Genomic DNA, 21120 nt, shown 5'->3' with positions numbered 1-21120 from the left:
TTATAAACACACACGCACACATGCACACACACACATGCACACACACACACGAGCAGGATTATGCATCCACAGATGACCTCACTGGGTTCTTCCCCGCAGTGGGGCAGGCCCTGCTGATCTGAGTTTACTCCTGCCTGGTGATGTTTGTATCCAGCTTGCTATTGACTCCCTGTGCAGACAAGGGCTTGTCCCTCTGTCCATCCCCTGCTGGTTCTTTCAGGTGACTCTGTTGCTATGGCTGCTCACAAGTGCACACAAATGGTAAAAAATGAACCCCACATGCTACTTTCCAGCTGCCCGGAAGCCCACGGTTCTCTGTCTTATATATTTCTAGCCAACCGGCCTTTGGCGGCTATGCCCTGAGAAACTGGGTCTACAGACACCGCACCCAGGAAGCAACAGGTGGACTGGAGGTGGAGAGACTTCACAGGAGAGCTGAGGGCTGGTGTCCAGCTGTGACTTTGAGTAAGTCGTGTTACCTCAGAGTCTGGTTCTTGAACTGGGGAATGCAAAGAGCATCGAGTGCTCTCATCCTGACGTCCTCTCATCTTAATGTCCTCTCTCTCTCCCTCCCTCCCTCCTCCTCTCACTTCCCCTCCCCCTCCCCCGTTCTGTGTTTGTGTGCATGTGTGTGTATGTGTGTGTGTGTGTGTGTGTGTGTGTGTGTGTGTGTGTGTGTGTGTGTGAACTGTGTAAGCTCTGGACTCGTATGACAAAGATTATACAGACCCAGAGCTTGAGTTTTATGTGTATTCATGCATCCTTCTCCACGCAACCAGACATGGCTGGCTTCCTCCAGGGAAAACATGCCAACTCCTCCCCCTCTTCCTCCTCCTCCACTTCCTCCTTCTTCTCTTCCTCCTCCTCTTCCTCCTCCTCCACTTCTTCCTCCTCTTCCTCTTCCTTCTCTTCTTCCTCCTCCTCTTCCTCTTCCTTCTCTTCTTCCTCCTCCTCTTCCTCCTCCTCTTCCTCTTCCTTCTCTTCTTCCTCCTCCTCTTCCTCCTCCACTTCCTCCTTCTTCTCTTCCTCCTCCTCTTCCTCCTCCTCCACTTCCTCCTACTCCTCTTCCTCCTCCTCCTCTTCCTCCTCTGCTACTTCCTCCTACTCCTCTTCCTCATCCTCCACTTCCTCCTCCTCTTCCTCATCCTCTTCCTCCTCTTCTACTTCCTCCTCCTCTTCCTCCTTCTCAACCTCCTCCTCCTTTTCCTCTTCCTCTTCCTCTTCCTCAATCTCCTTCTCCTCCTCTTTCTCCTTCTTCTCCTCCTCAGTCTCCTTCTCACCCTCTTCCTCTTCCTCTTCCTCAATCTCCTTCTCCTCCTTCTCCTCTTCCTCCTTTTCCTTTCTTCTTTTCCTTGCTCTTTTCCCCCTCCCCTTCCCTCCTTTTTTTACCCTGCCAGATCTACTTTTTCATGTTCAGTGCTAGGAATCTGACCTTAGTCAAGCTCTCTCACTGAACTGTAGCTCGGCCCTGCTAAAATCTTTGGGACAGGGTCTAGTTAAGGTACTAAGGCTAGTCTTGAACTCACTCCCAGGCTCAGTTGGTCTTTGAACTTTTCATCCTCCTGGCTTAACCTCCTGGTGCCCGGGTCACAGACTTGCACCATCAGGCTCTGCTGATCGAGCGAGACCTTAGATATTTACCAACCGGATGGAGAGAGTCACTGGGGAAATAACTCCTGGGAGGAGTTTGGTATTAGGTTAGAAGAACACAGACTCCAGAATGAACCAATATGAGATAGGCATACAAGCTGAACACTAATGTGTGTCTGGTAATAAATGATGTCTATATTAAGGGGCTGGGGAGATGGTTCAGTGGGTAACGTGCCTGCCATGTATGGATGAGGGCTGACTGTGGACCCCAGCACCCACATGAAAATCAAAGCAAGGCAACACACATCTGTCACAGCAGTGCCTCGAGAGTGATCAGGGACAGGCAGATCCCTGGAGCTTGCTGGCCAGTTGGCTGAGTTAATTGCTGAGCCCTGGGCCCAGTGAGAGGCCCTGTGTCAAAAAAAAAAAAAATCAGGATGAAAGTGATAGAGAAAGATTATGCCGCAACAGCCACTGGCCTCCGCACTCATGTGCACACACAGCCATATGTCTGTGCACACACCCACAACCATGTGTTTGTGCACACCCACTCGTGCACACCCACGTGTTTATGTCAAATTAACCACAAAACTTTCTAAAGTTGACATTCGATTTTGAAAACAGATTTCCCATACTTTCACGTGTATGGCTGTTTAGGCAAAAACACACGTCTGTGCACGTGTGTCCAATGCCTGTGGAGGTCAGAGGGCAGCATCAGACCTTTTGGAAATGGAATAAGAGGTGGTTGTGAGCTACCGTGTGGGTGCTGGAAATTGAAGCCAGGTCCTCAGGGAGAGCAGTCAGTGCTCTTAACCACTTGAGCCATCTCTCTTGTGCTCACCCTTTAGAGACGGGGGAGGGAGGGGTGCCTTACTATATAGCTCTGACTGTCCTGGAACTCACTATGTAGACCAGGCTGGTCTCGAACCCACAGAGATCCAATTGCCTCTGCCTCCTGAGTACTGAGACTAAAGGCATGCGCCACCATGACCAGCCCCATGACTCAATGTTCTACCAATTGGAATGCATCTGTCAGTTTCTGAGTTATGAGCTGTATGAAGCAGCATAGGCAAAAAAACACCCCCAAGGGATGATGGGAAACACATTCAGGACTTAAATGGAAGCCTCACTATCTTGGCTAATTTTTCATTTTATGACAAAGTGCACAACGGAACACCAAGAAGAATGTATTTTTGGCTCATGCTTTCAATGCATAGTTTTAACTCCGGCTACATCAAGGTGGCATGAGTGTGTGGCAGACACTACCCTTCACTCTGTGGCAGGCAGGAAGCAGAGGAAAAGGTCAGACAGAGCCCTCAGAGATGTGTGCCCAGTGACTTCCTTCCTCCAGCTAGGTTTGCTTGGCACCTCCCATCTTCTCCCATCAATGCTATTATCATTTTGGGCTTCTGCCAGTCACCCATTGGTTAGCTCAAAGCCCTTGGGTCTCCCTGACTCTGGATCATGCTCATGGACACACCCGGAGGTACTATGCTTCGGTAAGCTTCCGTTTGATTGACTGTCGAGATTAACCATTAACAGAGGCTACCATGCCCAGTTGGTTGTTGCCGGTAACGCTCGGTATACTGCACACTGAAGGATTCAAAGATCCAGCTGACACTGGTTTAGCCGCCTGCTGTCTTGAGGCAGCAACTGCTGAATCCTCCGGTTCTGGAAAGGACCAGAGGCAGAGCAACAGTCTCTGGGCTAATGAGCTTGTAATGCTGTCCCCGCCCCTTGGGTAGCCAGGACCACAGCAGACCCACACTGCCAGGCCTGGATAATAATTTAGATTTTTTTTTTTGTTGTAGCCATTATTGGTTTTGTTTGGTTTTTCTCTTGTCTCAGGTTTATTTGTAAAAACAGCATAGGAGGGGTTGGGGATTTAGCTCAGTGGTAGAGCGCTTGCCTAGGAAGCACAAGGCCCTGGGTTCGGTCCCCAGCTCCGAAAAAAAGAACAAAAAAAAAAAAAAAAAAAAAAACCAGCATAGGACACTGGTCATCTGCAATAGCGTGTAGGTGGGTGTGTCACAGCAGTCCGTCTGTCTTCACACTGGCAGGAGCCTCTTCTATGGGGCCTTCACAGGGGCCTGGGCCTTAGTTGGAACTTTGGCCTCTGCCTTGGTTTGAACCTTGGGCTTTGGTTGGCAAAGCCTATGACCCTTGGCCATGTAGCTTTGAATCCTCTTCCCAAGCTTGGGGTGAGCGGTGAAAGCCAGATGGCTGAGTTTGCGGCTGGGGCCCTTTGGCATCTTGGGCTTGATGGCCAGAGGCTTCACAAGGGCCTTAATGGCCTCTGCTCGAGCACTCACTGCCTTTGCATTGTTGGTCCGCGTCTTCTTCAGGCCTTTCTTGTTGTGCTTCTTGGCAAAGGGCATGTTCCTCAGGAACTTGGGGTCAACCCCCTTAAGAGATTCATATCTTTGTGACCGGGGTTTCTTGATGCCGTTTCTGTGCCATTTGTGGGACTGGTTGTGTGTGGTGTGGTTCTTGGACTTGGCCGTGTCTGCACGGTAATCGGCGGCTCCCTCAGCACCCAGGACTGGAAGAGAAAGAAAGGCCCACAGTGCCTAGATTTTTTTTTTTTTTTTTTTTTTTGGTTCTTTTTTTTCGGAGCTGGGGACCGAACCCAGGGCCTTGGGCCTAGATTGTTTTTTAAATGTAAAAGATCATGCTCTCAGAATGTGTTAGCAGTGGTTGAAATTTCCTTTCTTCTGCCCTGCAAGTCAGGAGGATATTTCCCTGATAGGATCTAGGCTACTTTCTGATCCTGCATCTCTGTGGGTGCAAGTGGAGCCACCAACGGCCCAAGACCCTTTGTTGAATAAATGACAGATTTAGTCACAAAAGGGCAGGTAATATTGCAGGGGAAAGCACTCTCGGAACTCTGGGGATCTTCCTAGGAAATTACACAACTACATCAAACCTTATAAAAGTCATTCCTAATATCCTGACGGAGAACAGGATGGATTAGAACCGGACAGAGGTGAAAAGGACAGACAAGGAAGCTTGCAGAACCACACTAGTGCAGGCCAGAGCCAGCCCGGAGAAGCCCAGAGACTGGAGGGAGAGAGTTAAGAGCCAAGAGAAATGCCTGGAGGAAGGGAGACAAGGTGTGTTGGCTTGGGGCTCAGGGCAAGTGTTAGATCACAAATCATCCTCCGTGGAGGGGGTCAGCCATGGCTTACCTCTGGCCCAGCACGTTCCCTGAACTGTTAAGCTTCCAGCATATAGCAGCCCCAGGTTAAGGTAGGAAAATAAGATTACCTTTGTAAATTATAGGCTTGAGAACGCTTTTTTTTTAGTACCCCAGTAATTTGCTTACGGGGAGACCCTCTTCTCTATAATCTGTAGACTAAGGAATCTCCTTTGCTCTGCTTCCCCTGAGGCAGGTGGCCCGATTACTAACGGAGGGCTCATCTGCAAGCCGACTCAGTGCGACTCAGTGCGTCTCTCTATCGGACCTGGGAAACATCTTCAGCATTTAACACCAGGGTTTCCTCTGCTTGGGGTGAACCAGCACACTGACACCGGAGAACCACAGCCCAAGGAGAGGCCCGGGAGACAAAACTTCAGAGGGAGTCTTCAAATCTGGAGAAATCGCAGGAAGCACTCATGTTGGCTCTAGGAGTAGGTGGTTTAAAACTATTGTTTTTGGAAACATTAACGCTAAATATTTTACAAAAAAGAGATGTACCTCACATCTGTCCTTGCCTGTAAGGTTGGATGAGTTTCTACCTGTGTCTCATTTCTCTGTGGGTCTGCAGCTGCTCATTTAAAGATGTCTCCTCCATGTGGATCCTGGCCCTTGTAGAGTCCCGAGCCAAGACCTGTGTGGCTTTCACAGAGGGCCCCCTCTCCCCTGCCACCTTGCTATGGCAAGCACCAAGGTCCCTGCTGCTTTGCCAGCTGGAGGAGAAACTGTGGGCAGAGACGGAGAGTGCTCGGGGGGAGTCTTCGATCCTTCCCCAGCCGCACAGCACACACACTATTTTTTTTTTTTTAAATCCTAACTGGAATAGAGACCTGGAGGCAGCAAAATCATCCAGTTTCTCTGAGACATCAAGATTCAGGATGAGCCCAGAGAACTGCACACAAAAATCCTCTGGCCAAGCAAGGAAGTAGCCTTTGTCTCCTCCCCATTGGCGTATTAACCTGGCCTGAGCACGGTTAGTTTCTAATATCAGGCAAGACTAGATACGATCCCGTGATTCGGCTTCAGACCACCCTCTGTCTCTTTAAACAAGCAAAGGATGGGATCTGTTTGTCAATCTGCCGTAAGTCTGCCCACAGGGAGAGTTTCTCTGTCTCTAGCGGCAGCGGCGGAAGGGCTTCCACAGAGCCCTGGAACACACCGTCAGGATGTATGCTCACCTGACTGGACTCGAGCACTCCATAAAAGGCATCATTCTCCACCACGCACGCCTCTCCATGGCTGCCTGTGCATCCCAACAGCACAGGATTCCAAGAGTGAACAAGTAAGGCAAAAAAAGGCAAGGCCAGGGTGCTTTCCCAACATGGACTTAGATGTTACACAGCAGCCCCAACTCTGCAGGCCATCAGTGGAGCAGTCACACTGCCAACCCTGGCTCTGGGTGAGTGGACAGTACCACCTCTTCATTGGCTGCGGTGAGGTCCTAGAGCGTGTAGGGAGAAAGACACACGGCAGCCATTTAACTACTGGAAGATCAGAGGATGTGTGTGTCCTAGACCAACGATAGCTGTCACCCGTACTCTGCACTTCCAAAAAGGAGTGCCACCTCTTATCTCGAATAAAAGGCTACACAGGCATCCAGCTGGGCATAGAGCTCAGTGGGTGGTGCACTTGCCTGACCTGCCTGAGTTCTGTTTCCTGGCCCCACATGAGCCAGGTACGGTGGCCCAAGATTGTGACCCCAGTTGTCTGGAGGTAGAGGTAGGAGGATCAGGAGTTCAAGGTCATCGTAAACCATCCAAGGCCACCACATCCAGTCCATGTATGTGATGCTGGGGATGGTACCCAAGCAGACCGAGGTGTTGGTGACTGAATATATCCCCAGAGTCCTATAACTAGTTGGTGGACCTCAGACCCCTGAGCTCCCAGGCCTGGTAAAGAAAACGGCAGTCCCAGGCAACCGTGGCTGTGATAAGATTCTCTGAATGAGTGGCTTTGTCTTCCTGAACGACAGATTTAAGTTTCCCGTAGGAGAGTGTCAGTGGCAGGACCTGCCTTCCCTGAATGAGCAGGCTTCTGTCAGGTAGTGTGAAAGCAACTATAGGTCACGTGAGCCCCTGAGAAGTAATCAGGAAGGTAATCATGTCCCATCCTCCACAGAGTCAGCCCAGAGCCAGCCCTTTCCTCGGAGTGGGCCCACTTTCATTCGTTTTTTTTTTTTTTTTTTTGGTTACATTTTGTTTTGTTTTGGCTTGCTTTTTGATACAGGGTCTTGTGTATCCTAGGCTAGTCCGGATACTATGTAGCTGAGGATGACTTTGAACTGACTATCCCTAGCTAACCTCCCCAGTGCTTGGGTTACAAACAAAGAGTTTCACATAGGCTTCGGGTTGACCTTACCGCTCCTGTATGCTAGGCAAGGAGCCTGCCACCTGAGGCACGCCTGGTCCCTCTCCCCCTCCTTCTTATTACCGTTTTCTGGTGCCTTCTTTTTCCTCAGAGCACCCACAGAAGCAGGGCAGCACCTCACTTTGATGCTAGGTTTTGTTCCAAAAGAGCCAAAGAGGCTGAGTTGTAGGCTGGGGAGAAGGATTAGAGAGCTGACTAAAGCTGCAAGAAATAAGTTAACAGAACTTATGCATACACACATACACACACACACACACACACACACACTCACATATGCACATTCACATATGCACACACACTCACATACACACATATATATACACACTCACATGTACACATCACTATACACACACTCACATACACACATATGTACACACACACATGTGGTTGATTTAAAAAATGCTACTGGTCCCACTGAATTTTAATTGATTATTCTTGGCAAATATTTCTCACAGCCTGCTTTAAAATGCTTTAAGTCTAGCATTTCTATCGGATGCCAGGTCAACTCAGTTTAAGCCTGTACAAGCCTGTACGCCATCCTTAGCAGGCACAGGTGGCACCAAGACTGGAAGGCTGGTGTGCCTGTGTAGCCCCGAGCAAACCTTCTGGTGCCATACTTGTTGCCCATTAACCCATTGTCCCTGGGGCCCCTCCTGCTCTTCCTGGCCCCTTATCTCACTGAGCTGCTTTGGGAGCTGGTAGTGAAAGTCCGTGGAGCAGGGCGGGGCAGCACTTTACCTTCCAGCCTATGTTCTTCCCCTTGTTCATCCTGTGGAACATTCGAAGTCTCAGGCATTAAGCCTAAACTCTGTTTCCCTCCCACTGGCTCTTTTTGCTTTCCAAGCGTTTCGACCTTTATTCGCAAACTCTCTCCTTGCAGAGCCAACTCTGCCATCTTTTCTAACACAAGAGAATTGGGTGAACTTTCTGAGTTTTCAGCCCCTCCCCTCCCCATCTTTTTCAAAATGGTATACATGGCGACTACGAAGCAAAACCAGAAAACGCCCTCTGGCAACACAGTAGGAGGCCACCCAGCAGCAGTAGCTGCTACTTTGCCAGTCTACTCATGCAACATTGCTAACCCCTCGTAATCTGCAGTTTCCTCTACCACATCAGAAGCAGACTAAGCCACACTGGACACCACATGTAGCCATAACTTTTTCTCAACCTACTTTAATAAGGGTTCAGCCTCCTCTCTAGCTCACCACCCACCAGAGGTAATAGAAAAGAAAGCTTATTCAGAACCGAGGGAAGTGGACCTTCTTAGAAATAGCTCTTTGGCGGCAATCCCAATATCCATTGTTCTCTGTCCAGTCCACTAGCAAACACCAAACACAAACCAGCAGCTGCAGCCCAGGCCACTCGGCAGACACTGCACACGACACGGAAAGGGCGGTTCAATCCAGAAGAAACCGAGAGGCCCTCACCAACCAGCTGGAGTCCACAGAAGCAACACGAAGCCACAGGAACCTCACGGGAAGTTCTTTGGCGAGTTTCTCTCTATCAAGTCACTACAAGTGAAGCTTAGCAACGCAATGTAAGGCAAACCAATGCATGTGTGTCGTCAACAAAGACTGGTCAGACAGAGCAAGGGGAAGCCATTGTTCAAGCTCTCTTGTGTGTGGGGTCATATTTATAGTCCATCTAAACATCACATGTCCTTCCACATGTTTGCTGTAGCAAACACATCCTTTCACCTGTGTCTGTTTCAGCAAAACAGCCTTTCACCTGTGGGCCTCAGCAAAACATCATTTGACACAACTGACTTTCCAAAGACACCAGAAGGTTCCCCCTCAGATTATGCACTCATTCATCTTTGGTGTCTCGAGAGGAAGTCTCCCTCTATAGCCCGAGCTGCTATTTAAACAGACTGTGTAGCTCCCCCCTTAACTGCAAACTCAAACTTCCTGCCTGTTTCCAGATGCTGTGTTCACAGCTGCGAATAACCACACCCAGGTTTAAAGTGATGATTTTTTTAAAATTAGATTTTAATTTTTATGCGTATGAATTTTTCTTGCCTGCACATATGTTATGTGCACCAAGTATAAAGCCGCTGCCCCTGAATGCCAGAAGAGGGTATTGGATGGCCAGGAACTGGAGTTACAAATGGTCGTGAGCTACCACTCGGGTGCAGGGAATGAAACCCAGTGAAAGAGCAGCCCGTGCTCTTACCCAGTGAGTTCTTTCTCTGGCCGGCCTCTAAGTGATGGTTTTAAAGGCCAGCACTGTTTCTCCCAGGTCAGTGCAAGTGACAGATGCTGTCATGTCTCAAGACCACCTGTCCTTTCTAGTTACACAGTTCCTTGTCACCTATTGTGGCCTTTTGTGCTAAGAGAGGCCTTTTCCTCTGGGACCAGAGCCTCCTACAGCAAAGATAGCCTAGTGGGTACACTCCCTGGACCCCCCAGAGATGGGTGCAGAGGACCGTCTGGGACTAATACTAGGGTCTCTGACGTAATTATTTCATGGGGGAGGAAATGAGAAACCTTTATCTTCCTTGGGTCATATTCTGACAGGAAAGACTTGGTCGCATGTAAGAAATCACTAAGGGTTCATGGTGGGGTGACTTAGCCTAGTGTGGGGTGTCAAGGCTCCCTGAAGATGCTCCATCTAAGAGGGAAAGAGCATGAGCTGGCCGGGTGGAGGTGGGGAAGGAAGAAGACGATGCTGAGAGAATGGAGGAGCTGCAGCCAAGTGAGGGGTGTTCAGTCAGCCGGTGACTCTCTGGATCCACAGGATTGTCTCAAATCTACTGCATCCAAACTCCTGCTACCTTGAGACCTCACTATACCGCTTCCTGCTGCTCCTGCTTCAGTAACAGGCTACCCATTCATCTGGCATGGCCGCCAGACTTCCTCATGCTCTCCCTCAGCCTTCAGCCAGAAGGCTGGCTGAGGATGGTTCCCTTCTGGATCACGGAGGCCAGAGAAAGAGAGGCAGGCAGAGTATCATCGCAATATCTATCCTGAGTGCACAGTGAGCACTGCCGTGGGGGAAGCTTGACAGACTGGGTGTCCACCATTGAGCTGCAGACAAAACCGGTGCTTCACTTGAGGGGAGGGCGTTGGTTGCTTCCCCAGAATGGCTGCCACAAGTCCTTTGGTTAGTCATTCCTTAGCGTTTTTTGGAAATAAGGAAGTAAAATTTTGTTACTGTCAGGGTTCTTTTTTTTTTTTTTTTTTTCTGAGTCTGTGATTTCAGTTTCTGGGTACATTGGGGTCAGGAGGACCAAGGCTCTATGGCTTTGTTCTATGTTTCCTTCCTGTTCTGTTTCTGAACTCAGGGCAGTCCTCCTGTCTCCACCTCCCGGGAGCAGAGATTACCTGCACCAGCTACCACACCCGGCTCCCTTCTCTCTACCTGTTGACTTTGAAATGTGGACTCCCTCTCTCAACAACAAAGGCATGTTCAGATACCCAGTCTTCAGGTTCGCCGCTAGAGTTGGCACAGCTTGTCCTTGGCCACACTTGGTGTCTCTTTGGCTGCCTTCTGCTCTTCTTGCTTTTCTATCTCTCCCCAGCATTTTTTTTTTTTTTACCACAGAGGCTCCCCTCTGGAAGTAAAGAGTGTAGCTATAAGGCAGACAAGCAGATGTCAGGCGGAGGAGGCATCTCCACGAGGAACTGGGGTGCGGTGACTACCAGGTCTTGACTGACATTTTGCATTCCGCTTGGTCTCTCCCCTGTAGCTTGTAAGAATGTCCCCCCAAACATCTGTTTCTTTATGTGATTTAAGTGTTGTGAGCATTTCCAAATCTGCATTCTCATGAGACTGTGTTAGGATTCAGATCTGAAACGCCCTCAAAGGCTCATGGGTTAAAGGGTTGGTTCAGAGGCGGGGCTGCGTTCAGAGGCGGGGCTCTGTGAAGACCGGAACACAAGGGTTCTGACCTCATCGACGAATCCTTTGCCTGGTCTACAATTGATGGGCTACTGCGGCAGGGTACTGGGAAATCAGCATGAGAGACTTTTAAAGGAAGGTAGGCTCTCAGAGTGTACCTCAAACGGGTTTCCCCCACCTCTGTGCCCCCTTTCCCTTGCTGAGGTGAGCAGCTCGGTTCTCCTCAACGCAGCCCACCTTGCTGCTTTGCCTCATCGCAACAGAGGCAGAAGCAACAGAGACAACTGAGGGTGGAGCAGATTCTTTAAATCGACTTCTTCAAGGCTTGTGTCATGGAAGCTGATAAACAAGAACTTCCCCCAGAGCACTTAAAATACTCGATATCCAGACGTCCAGTCCCCCGCTTGTTGAAAGAATGAATGCATGGTGGAGACGAGCAGAATAATGCACCGGCACACCGGTTCCCCAGGTTGCTTCCAACTTCTTTAAACCAAGGGAGTAGTTTTGTGCCACCTGGTATTTCAGAGTGATTCAGGAGTTGTCACCAAATACTGTGAGGTGTCTAATGTAATGCCTAGCACAGTGAAAATGGTCACATCTTATTTTTAAATTATTATTATTATTATTATTATTATTATTATTATTATTGTGTGTGTGTGTGTGTGTGCGCGCGCACACACACACACACAGAGTATACCTAGGCATTCATGTAGAGGGCAGAGGACAACCTTTAAGTGTCTGTTTTCTCCTTACACTCTGGGTTCCACGGATCTAACTCTGGTCACCAGGCTTACACAGCAGCCATCCCCACTGTGGGCCCAGAGCTGTTCAGTATTCAATTAACAACTTTAAAATGTTACTGAAGACCTCCATGGTTGACCAACTGACAGGCGGCTGTAGATTCATAGCCAGGATCAAAAAGAAATCACATGTAAGAAGCGAATGTATGCGTATATAAGAGGATACAAATGTTTTCTTGTATTGATCCCTCAAGAATTATTGCTTGGCAGAATGCGTCTGCAGCTCCTGCACCTCACTACTGATAGATGCCACCTAGTGGCGAGAAGCAACAGCGGCTCACAGATCAGTCCAACTTAATAGTGCATTGTTACTGCTCACTTTGTAAAAACGAAGTGAAAGACAGACACTGCCCACCGGAGCAGTCTGCTCAGCAGGAATACACTCAGAGGACGGAGGTGTGACCCTGGAGTCTGCTTGATGTGAAACAGGAGAAGCAGTCCCGTTGCCTTTCTGCAGTGTGCTCATGGGCTGTCTGTCTCTCAGCCACCAACTTCTTGCCCAGCCCCACGTTGGGTAGAAATGGTGAACCCGGCTCCTGCCCTGTTTTCTGTACTCAGAGGCCTCACCCACCTCCACCCTCAGGGCCTTATCATCTATTCTAGCTATTTAGATGAGAAATGGAATTTTAAGATATCACTTATGCATCTAGCTGCACGGGTACATAAGATGTTACTTATGTAGTGACACACACTTCCAAGATAGACTCAGTCCTCTGAGCCCAGTATCTGGAAGCTTCTAAACCATCTGCTAATGAGACTCAGAGTTGGGGCGGTGGTGAAGACCCTTCTGGGTTGACAAGTGGCTTCTGCTCCTCCTCCTTATACTGAGGCAATGGGACCCGAAACAACTTTGAGGACAGTTGGCCTCCTTGTTTGGTTGAAGGCCTGGCCTGAGGACACTGGAATAGGAATTGTAAGTAGCTTTGGCCAAGAGTTTAAATCATCAGAAAAGAAATCATCCACCATCCTGGAAGTCTGAGAGGTCCATGGTATTTGGCACACAGACCAACATCTTGGACTTCTCATCTGTGAAACACACTTAAGGTCAGGAAAAACTTTGCTGAAAGGTACCTGTCGATAAGGGTTTTTTGTTTGTTTGTTTTGTTTTCTTTTACAGAATCTCAAGTAGTAGCCCAGGCATGCCCACAACTAACTATGTAGTCCAGGCTGGCCTAGAGTCTGCAGCAATCTTCCTGCCTCAGTTTCCCAAGTGCCAGGATTACAGGTGTGGGCCATCGTTCTCAACTTTTCCTTAAATTTGGTCACTCTACTCAAAGAGTCTTTTCAGGTCTCTGTGGAGATCTATGCTAATTTAGGTTCACAGTGACATTTTAAATATGACAGCTTTTCACAGCTTAAATCTGCTCCCTGCAGAAATCCAGCTATGTTTCCTTTTCCTGAGGGCAGCTGCCTCCTTACTTAAAGAAGATAGTCTTCTGTTGTTCCCAGAGTGGCCTGGGCATAGCAGGTTTCCATGTGTGCTACAGAGCTGAGGTTTTTAGCAGGTGGCATTCTTGGACTCCTGGGACATGCATTATGTCATACAATGGCAATTAGCACAGGGTCCCATAATACACCATTCTCTTGGTTTCCACTTCAAGGGAATACAGGCCTTGTTTTGGTCAGGACTAGTGGCATATCACATGCACATGCATGTGAATGAGAGAGAGAGAGAGAGAGAGAGAGAGAGAGAGAGAGAGAGAGAGAGAGAGAGAGAGAGAGACTGTATACCTGTAGATATCAGAAGACAACTTTATAGAGTCAGTTCTCTCTTCCACTTTGACATGGGTTCTGGGGATCAAATTAGGTCATCAGGCCCCTGTACCAAGGGCTTTACCCACTGATCCATTTCTCCAGCCACTGAAGCTACTTCTTAAAACCTTGTAGCAGCCGGAGAGGTGGCTGGGTAGTTAAGAGCATTGGCTGCTCTTTCAGAGGTCTTTACTTCAGTTTCCAGCACCCATGTGACAGCTCGAAGCTATCTATAACCATAGGCCATGGGATCTGCTGCCCTCTTCTGGTGTGTAAATGCCCAGGCAGCTAGAGCACCCAGAAACACCAAAGACGTAAACAGATATAAATAGATACATTTTTGCCACTCCCAGAACTTGGGAGGCAGAGACAGACAGATCTTTGTGAACAAGGGCCAGTGTGGTCTACATAGAAGCTTCAGGACAGCCAGAACTGCACAGAGATACCTAGTTTCAATACAACAATGACAACAAAAAAGCAACCAACCAAACCAAACCAAACCAAACAAACCAAAACCAAAACCCAAATGTTGCAGGGCCTGGCATTTGCTACTTTACTTACAAGGCCACACCCTGTTGTGAGAGGCTTCTACTGCGGTACACAGGGGAACATGTAAGACAAATGCCAACCACAAGCAAACAGGACTAACAGAGGAAGACGGCATCCTTGTGTGCATTACATAAGCAGAGACGCTGTGGCAGGCCAGAGGGCACGGCTGCTTCCCAGGCAGGCCCTGTGCCACCTCTTATTGGCACTGTCTCTTTATCTCCTCCTGTTTTAATTTTTTCCTTTTTTTTTCCCCTGGAGCTGACGGTGGAACTCTGAGCTTTACACAGTCAGGCAAGTGCAGTTCAGCCAAGCTACACAACAGGCTCTCCTTCCTTTCCCAGCTGACAGCTCTGGCAAGGCCTTTGCTGCCCTCCCCAAAGTTGTTCTGCAGACACCAGCTCTCCTTGTGGGCGCCAGAGCACCTCCCTGCTCTCAAACTGTTCCTTGTCCTGAAGCCTCCTATGGTGGCCACCAGCCCTTTGGGTCTATCATCAGACACTGAACTATGCACAAAACCAATACCCGTTTGTTCCAGATTATGACTGTTCGTTTGGAATAAAAGAAAGGCTATAAGAGGAAGGTTTTAGTAGAAAGGGAAAGGAGGAATTAAAGGTGAGGCTCCATATCTTCACTAAGTTAGCCATTGGATTTTACTGCCCTGCCAGTATCCTTGTAGGTCAAATCTTGTGGCTCGTTAAGAAAATTAAACTGGCTTTACTGTGCTAAAAGGAAAACAGATACAAGCAGCAGGCAGGATGGCTGGCCAGCTCAACTCCTTGGATTGGCTGGCACAGCTTTGAAATCTTAAGAGTGATGTAGGAATTACTTCATCAGAAGTTTAAAAAAAGTGTAGAAGAATTGTAGGGCAAGGGTTCCTAGAGCCTGCTTCCTTAAGAATTCCCAAGGTAATGAGGTCTTTGAAGGGCAGGGAGGGAGACTTGGGGGACAGTGACAGGAGATGATGAACCTAGGATATAGCTCACACTACCTTTCATTTGCTTGAGAGATCGCTTGCAGTCATGCATGTTCACTGCGTGAATGCAATGCCCAGAGAGGCCAGAAGAGGGCGTCTGATTCCCCTGGAACCGGAGTTACAGATGGTTGTGAGCTGCCGCGGGGAGCCTGGTACAGCAGCCAGATCCTTGGCAAAAGCAAGGAGTGCTCTTAACTGCCGAGGAATCTGGCTCACACTGGCTTTTAGAGAAGCTCAGTTGAATACTACATGGTTGGTATTTTTCTCTGAAACTTCAGCAATCTCCTTATCCTCGCCAAAAGAGGCATTTTATATTCGTTTTCTGTCAGACACCTGAGCCCATGGCCATGCCCTGCCTTCCTCTCTGGCGCTGTATTCCAGTCTCTGCCTGGGTTTAACCTGCACCCCCCCACCCCACCCCCTACCACCACCACTAACAGAGCAGGGGCTGATAAAAGGGCTTCCCAGGAAGCACAAGCAGCACGGGTCGTTTATCCCGTGTTTGTGGAATGCATACACAATTTCGCAAACACTAGGTATAGGGAGACCATCCAGAAAGACCTCAAAGTCTGGAAATCTCGGGAGCTTAGTAATGTCATATCCGGGTTGCCGGCATGTTTTACCAGGCCCATTCCTACGCGTTGTTCCGGTATTATAAAATAATACATAAGAAATTGGACAATGTGCACCGGGAGAAATACCGCTTGGGTGGGGGCCCACTGTTTAAACTTCATCAGGGTGTGTGCGCGTAGTAGGAAGCACGGCGAAGGGGAAGGAGAGATAACATTATTAACATTTATCTCTCCCAGGGAGGAGTTCAAAGTCCCAAACAAACCGGATCAGGACTCTGGGGACGCAAGGTGAAGCCGGCTCGGAAAATCCTGCCACTGGCTCTGGCCTTATTTACTGCTCCTCCCGCCTGTGCGGATGCAGGTCAGAACAGAGCCCAACGCAGGTCTTCTGCAGCGGGCCGCAGGTGAGGCTCCCGGCGGGGATAGACAGGGCCGGAACACCGAGAGCAGGCGTGGACTGGCTCCGGGCACAGGTTCCCCGGCCCGCGCAACTGTGGCTTGCACTTTTGCGTCAAGCGCGTCCCCCAGGCTTCACCAGGCTTGGCGACTCTCAGGGGTCCGGATATGGTGCAAGCATTGTAGGGCTGAGAGTCCACACCCGAAGAGCATTGGTCGCTCCGAGGGAGCCCCGGGTTGCGAGCACTCCGAAGCCGGTCGCCTGCCCCTGTAAGCTCAGGGCTCGCGCTCACTGCGACCGGGAGAACCGCTCCCCCGAGGACGCTCGCGCGCGCCCGACGGCGAGGGGCGAGTCTGGCCAGGAGGCGCGCCAGTGGGCGTGGGCGGAGCGCCCGGGGCGGGGCTTGTCCGACTGGCCAATGGGCGTGGGCGGAGCTCTAGGGGCGGGGACCGTCCGGGCACCGGCCAATGAAAGGGGGCGGCGCGCTCGGGGTGGGGCCTGTCGGGGCACCGGCCAATGGGCGGGGGCGGAGCGCGTGGGGGCGGTGCCGGGGCGGGCGGCGGCGGCGGGAGCCGGCTGCAGACGGAGCCGGGCGGCCGAGGACGCAGCGCGGCGCCTGGCGACAGCTCGAGCCGCGGGCGCAGCGGCCGCGCGGGGAGTGCGCCAATGGGTAGCGCGGGACGGCGGCGGGCGGCGAGGCCCTGGCTTCTGCGCGCCGGCCCTGGCGGGGCCCAGAGGACCGCCGCTCCGAGGTGCGTGCCCGGGGGAGGGGTGCGGGGTGCGTCCGATGGCGCGGTGCGCAGGGCGCGGGGACCGGACCTGCCGGGCTGCGCGCAACTTGCGGGCCGCTCCCCCGGGGCTCCCGCTCCTTTGTACGCGCGGGCTCGCGTCTCCGCGGGTGAGGACCGCGGTCCGGGAGCGACCGGCAGCGCCCGCACGTTCATTTGAGCCTGGTCGCAGTATCCCGAGGAATCAATTTCGGCTCGTCTCCCCGAGAGCGAGAGCAGAGGACAACTTGGCGTCACCCCTCGGGGAGACGTTTGTCGTCATTAACCGGCTTCGGCTACATTAATTCAGCCCCGGCCAACGTCAGAGCGGGCGAACGGACAGCAAGTGCGCCCTCAGGAATTGGGGCTCGGCGATACCTGATTTTGTTCAAAACAGGTCTTAGGCGCTTTGGATCCTGCTCAGAGTTGACTCGGTCTGCGCAAGGGTGGCTGGCTCTAAGAAAGAAGGCCAAGCAGCGAGGGGGGAAAGGGCAGAGTGAAAAACACCCCGAAACCCAAGTCACCCGCAGAAAACGGGGGGTCTTGATTATTCTCATTGGTTTTCCCAGTAACTTCAAAATAGTCCCAGAAATGTTCCTTTTGTCTGCGGTTTCACTTCTAAACTTTAACACTAGATGGCTTTCTTATGACGGGCATTTAATCCGCTGCCCGACTGAGTTTCCTGCGTCTGCAGCCTAGGCTGGGATTTATATTTATTTATTTAACGTCTTAACAAATTGGAACGAAAGGAAGAAACTATCCCAAACTGCTGCACTGTTTGAGACATACTACTCAACCCTGTAAGGCTTAAACTGGTTATTTTTTTAATTTTTTCCCCGAATATGGAAAGTGGGCTTTGGTCTCTAAAGATGAACGTGAGCGAGCTGCATTTTACTCCGCTCTGCATCGCGCGTTGACTTCTTTGGAGGATGTCGAGTTCTCGGGTGGGTTTGGTGATTACAGGTCGCATGGATTTCTGCGGGCTGTTAATCGCTGGCTGGGGTTAGTTTAGAGGTTTCCGGAACAGGCAGAGATGGGATCTAATACGGGTAGGGGGGGTGAGGGGTGGGGGGAACAGTCTATCTTCAATTTTGGGCTTGTGCAGGGCTGTTCATGCCTAAGGGTTGACCAGCGGCGTTTGAGGAAAGATCTGTAGCCCTGTGCGTCTGCCTGAGTCATACTGAGGATTGTGTCACAGACCTCTGCATTTCCTTCTCCCCTGGTGAGAGCTGGTTCGTCTTTTCCCAGCACTGCTCTTTAATGACTAGTACAGTCTAGTCATCAAACTAGCCCCTCTAGTTAACTGATCCAGTGGCCCCAGCAGGTTTTATGTTCTGGGTTAAGTACATTTTTTGTTTGTTTGTTTGCTTGTTTTGTTTTTTTGATTTTTGTTTTTTTTTTGTTTTTGTTTTGTTTTGGAGGGGGTCGGATCTGGGACGTAAACCTAGAGGCTTGGGTGTTTGGTAGACAAGCACCCTACCACTAAGCTACATTTCCAGCCTCGTTTATTGTTATTTCAAAACAGTCAGCCACTTTTTATTATTTTGAAAGAAGTCTCACTAAGCTGCTGAGGCTGACCTCACAGGGTAGCTCAAACAGGCTTTGAACTTGTGGTCCTCCCTGCCTCATGAGTGGCTTGGATGACAGGTGTGCTCTGCCACGCCCCAGTTCTTATTCAGTACTTTTGCTGTACAAGTTAACCTCACAGCTAGCCCGAGTCTTGCCCTAGTAGGCAGACTTATTAGCTAAAGAAATTGGAATTGGCCTTTATAGTTATTTCTTGTGGCTTGCCTGGCTTAAAATATGACATGTTAAATTTGTATGTTCTAAATTAAAGTGTATTCATAAAAAGCTGAAGGGGAAAAAGCCCCGACTGGGTAGATGTCTGGGAAACGTAAGGAAACTGGGAAGACTTTTCCTCAGTACCCACGTGCTACCTATAGATGGGGTGAGGTGAACTTGCATAAGAAGCCCGGTAGACATTTGCTCTGGAGGATGGAGAGAGTGTGACACAGTATCCAGTTAGGATGTGGGGGTGGAGCTTCCGCCTGGGAGTGCAGGCTGAGAGTTGGGCTGAGAATTGCACTGTCTGGCTTGAGTATGTATTTTTTAGAACATGATTTTGTTATTGTAAAACATTAGGCTTTTGTCAAGAGCATTTGCTTTAGTACTCTGTAACGCCAACTTTTAGCCTCACTAGTGGAATTATCATCTTAGTATGGAATATACATTTGGAAGGTGCAATCTCCCTCCCCCAATCTGATTTTGCCTGGGCTCTTTGATACCTGAGCTTAGTCACCTTTTCAGAGCTTGGGGAATCCTCTTCACCTGACAGAAAAGGGACAGTTGGTTAGACACTTAGATCTATTTCTGAAATTGAGGAGGTGTTAGTACAAATCGTTATTATCTGGTAATTGAAACTGGCTCGCCCATGCTGTGCACAGACCTCGCAACTGTGCTTCTGTTTACATGGGTCTGCCCTCACCCTTTGCCCCAGCAGTACTTGTTAACTCCAGCTTTAGGAAACCTGGAATTGATTCTTTAAACTTCTGATCTCTTTGTGGAGGGAGTTTCAGATATGTGTCTTTACAAAGACAATGAATTTTAAGAAAACTTGGACTATGATTGTTTACTTGAATGAAATGTGAAGTCAAGCCTTGCAGAATACAAAGACCTGAGGCCTAGATTCTCTTCCTGTGCGTACATAGGCATTTCCTTTATGGGTGAGGAGAAGGGGCGAGAACCTTGAGGAGTCATTCTCTAGTTTGCAGGTGAGTTTGGATAAAGTATAGAGCACATTTCCTTTTGACTCCAAAACTATCAGTTTCTTTCTCTCTTTTTTTCATTTCATTTTTTATTATTTAGTGTGTGTGTGTGTGTGTGTGTCTGTCTGTCTGTTTGTCTGTCTGTCTGTGTGCATGGCATGGTGTATGTGTAGGTCAGAGGGCAACTTATAGAAGTCAATTCTCTCCTTTCATCATGAGGGCTCCTGGGACTGAACTCAGGGTTGGCAGCCAGTGCCTTTACCTACTGAGCCATCTTACCAGTCCCTTTTGTTTCTTTATTGTTTAAAATACATGTATTAGAGCAATAAAAATGTCTCTCTGGCCAGAATGGTTTATACTTCCCGTGATTACGAGTTCTGCTAGATTCCATGTATTGTAAGTTTGTGTATCGTGAACCTCCTTATATGGATTTATAGTTGCTAGGTTTACCTTTGAAATCGGTGACTCAGGAATTGCTTTTCTCTGCCAATCGCATTTAGCTATGACCCTTTTAAAGGGGTGGTAACCATGCATCTGGAATTCAAATGTTTCCCAACTTCAGGGGTAAATTGGTTTGCTGGTCTCTGACCCTGAGTACAGAGCGACAACAGTGGCTGGGGTCTGCAGCTCAGATCTGCAGCTGTTCTCCTGCCAGAGCCACTGTGGTGTAAGCTGCTCCTGAGACCTGGTTCCTGTGCAGTGTTGGGCAGAAACTGAGTCATGGGCAGCAAGTCAGGCTGTGAGCCAAGTATAATTGTCATGCCAGCATCTCTTTTCCAGAAAGGACTTCAGCAGAGCATGAATAGCTTCATGTGTACCACGTATCATTCATCTGCAAAATTTAGAAAACAGAACCAAGCCGTATGTGGTGGTGTACTCTGATGATCCCAGCACTGGGGAGCAGAGGCAGGAAGACCAGAAGTTCAAAGCCATCCTCAGCGAGTAGCCTGGGCTCCATAGGACCCTGGCTCACAGAAAAACAACATAAAAGCAGACTTTTAAGGAGGTTAGATTTATGCATTTGACTTTGCTACCCTAACCATATTATTTAAATATTACTTATTAACTATTATCGTGCATTTAATCAAGATAACATAGAACTGGATGTGGTAGCCCTTACTCGTGATCCCAGCACTAAGGAAGCTGAGACACGAGGATTGCTGGAAGTCTGAGGGTAGTCTGGACTACAGAGTTGGGGCCCCATCTCCAAACAACAAAAGAGAAGAAGAAAATAATAGGAGAAAAGATGTGTGCGCATGCACATGCGTATGAGTGTGTATGTAAGTATGTGTGTGTGAGGGTGTGTGTGTGCATGTGTGTGAGAGTATGTATATGTGGGTGCATGTGTGTGAATGTGTGCATGTGAGTGTGTAAGTATGTGTGCATGTGTGTGAGGGTGTGTGTACATGTGTGTGAGAGTATGTGTGTGTACATGTGATTATGTATGTGAGTGTGTGTGTGAGAGAGACAGAGATTAGCTGGAGAGAACATTTAGCAAAGTGACCTCACATCTCATCTGACCACCCCCACACACCTTTTCCTTTATTTCACA

The 21120-nt window shown here is 49.4% G+C and overlaps 1 protein-coding gene and 1 pseudogene across 4 annotated transcripts in view; one reads left to right on the top strand and one right to left on the bottom strand.

The window, feature by feature from the left end:
• Window positions 1-3609: 3609 nt before the first annotated feature.
• On the bottom strand, window positions 3610-15699 carry LOC147999615 (large ribosomal subunit protein eL29 pseudogene; annotated as a pseudogene).
• Window positions 15700-16614: 915 nt separating this feature from the next.
• Window positions 16615-21120, top strand: part of Sipa1l2 (signal-induced proliferation-associated 1 like 2) — a 155971-nt gene continuing 151465 nt past the window's right edge. For 2 of the 4 annotated variants that reach the window (XM_087594953.1, XM_087594952.1), the window contains exon 1: window positions 16615-16788. The gene's annotated coding sequence lies outside the window, so the exon portion shown is untranslated. 4 annotated transcript variants of the gene reach the window in all.

The sequence above is a fragment of the Rattus norvegicus genome, chromosome 19, assembly GCF_021556685.1.
Source record: "Rattus norvegicus strain SHRSP/BbbUtx chromosome 19, alternate assembly SHRSP_T2T, whole genome shotgun sequence".
NCBI classification, from domain to species: Eukaryota; Metazoa; Chordata; class Mammalia; order Rodentia; family Muridae; genus Rattus; species Rattus norvegicus.
This window is presented reverse-complemented; position numbering and strand designations above follow the sequence as displayed.